We start from the raw sequence: 2,065 nt of genomic DNA on the forward strand, positions 1-2,065 counted from the left end.
CCTAAACTAGACCGCTGCAGAGCGGTTCGAATTAATGGAAACTGGCCCAAGTAGAGTAACGGGATTTTGCTTTATCGGGAGTTCAGTTTGATCTGGTTCAGGACGGGAAGCTGAAGGCCACGAAGAGGTGTGTGAGAAAATGTCTCGACATGTGACCTGAGTGGACGGGTGGAAAACCGAGGAACTGCTCGTGAAACTCGAACAGCAGCCGGCAGCATCCAGACCCGTGTCAGATTTAATAGAGCAGTTGAGGACGATTTCGTTTTAAAACGCAATCATTTTGTTAAGCAGTGCATGCAAAATAAATTGCAGTTTATCAACTGAAAGAATGTGCTTCAGTATTCCCTACATTGCTCGTACATGATGGAATGTGGTCAGCTAACACAGTTTCACTCGTTCCCCTCTTTTTATTTTTCACTAATAAATCTAAAGTGTTTCATTCACATAATATTGTATAAAAAAAATCACGATGATGTTGATTAAACATCATTTTTGTAATTTACTGTCTGATGTCTAAATCTGTTGTCCGATGTTTATGAAGGCATCATACCCTTTTCTTCAATTCCACTGTGGGAGAGGTCGGTGTCATTTCTTTTCCAACACTAATTATATCTGTCTATCCACCCTGAAGTTCCTGATTGTGTTTTACTTCATTATTATCATAATTACGCCTGTCTTTACTAGATGCTGTGAACATGTGGTACGTGTGTGCCGCATATTAATCGAGCTGTTAATGCTAGATTGAACAGATAAGTCTTGCTAGCTTTTCTGCTTAGCTCTAGTCTTGCTAGAGATGCCGGACGAGAGCAGATACTGAAGGACCCGTCCCATCCTGGCAACAAACTGTTCCAACTTCTGCAATCTGGTAGAAGGTTCCGCATCTTCCGGGCAAGGACAGAGACTCAAGAGGAGCTTCTATCCCCAAGCCATCCGTGCCCTAAACACACACACCCGCCCTCTCACATCATCTATAATTGACTGAGACAGGACTCTTCCAGACACTCTAAACCAAGGCACAATGTACATTTCAAATTCCTTTAATTTCAAATATTTTTATATCGTCTATCCTGTAAAATAGTCAGATGTCTATTCATATTAATGTACAGAATTCACCGGCTTGCTGCTACTACTGCACATTCACCCAATGTATAATGTTCTTCCTCTACCCCCCCCATTTTTGCACATGTCGAGGAGCGTGTCAGGCTACATTTCACTGTGTGTTATACTTGTATAACTATGCATGTGACAAATAAAGAACCTTGAACCTAGCTTGGAAGTTGTAGTGGGTTGAGCTAACTCTTGGATGCGTGCAAAGACTTCACACGTGAGGAAGTTGCTTACTCCAAAAAAAACAGGCATCGCCCAACGTGGGGCTCGAACCCACGACCCTGAGATTAAGAGTCTCATGCTCTACCGACTGAGCTAGCCGGGCGGTGTAGAGGGAAAAAGATAAACCCGTCTCGATGTGTGTGTGTGTGTGTACCGGAGCTTTCTTCACGTGCTAAAGTCAAGACTGCAAGACCATGACTTAAGAAGATGGGTTTGTAAAAAGAAAACTTCCACAGTTTTCTGCGGCTGGTGCTAAATATGCGAGGGAAAAACGGAAATAGAGGTCAGGTCAGTAACTTGGTCACTATGGTCTAACACAACTATCAAATCGTGTGAATCTATAACTTTTCTACTTTTATCCTGATGCTCGGTAGTGCAATTACCTATTAAAGTGAACTGAAATTAATTACTGCCCCCACGCCAGCACAGGTCTTGTAAACAAAGGCAAAAACGAGGAAATACGCGTGCAGTCTTCTTCTGATGATTAGCTTCAGCAAAGGTAGCAAAAATCAGACGTAGGCGGACCACCTGTGAACATGGGGCAGAAAAAGCAGTTAAAACGAAAAAAACAAACTAATAATCAAACGTGATCTCCGCGTGCACAATGTGGGTTTGTCTGCAGCACCCCCAAGACCATAGTTACGTTTACAAAGCGCGTCAGTTCAGAGGATCTAGAATTGAAGAGTGGCAAGATCCTCAGTTTAATAAAGTTTTATCTTATCTTATCTTATCTTAT

At 42.4% G+C, this 2,065-nt stretch overlaps 1 non-coding gene across 1 annotated transcript; it reads right to left on the reverse strand.

The window, feature by feature from the left end:
- Positions 1–1,359: 1,359 nt before the first annotated feature.
- Positions 1,360–1,432, reverse strand: trnak-cuu. The gene has a single exon. It is a non-coding gene; the product is annotated as a tRNA-Lys (tRNA).
- Positions 1,433–2,065: the final 633 nt, after the last annotated feature.

Source organism: Haplochromis burtoni, unplaced genomic scaffold, assembly GCF_018398535.1.
Source record: "Haplochromis burtoni strain Fernald_Lab_line unplaced genomic scaffold, NCSU_Asbu1 Contig_2394, whole genome shotgun sequence".
Taxonomy (NCBI): Eukaryota; Metazoa; Chordata; class Actinopteri; order Cichliformes; family Cichlidae; genus Haplochromis; species Haplochromis burtoni.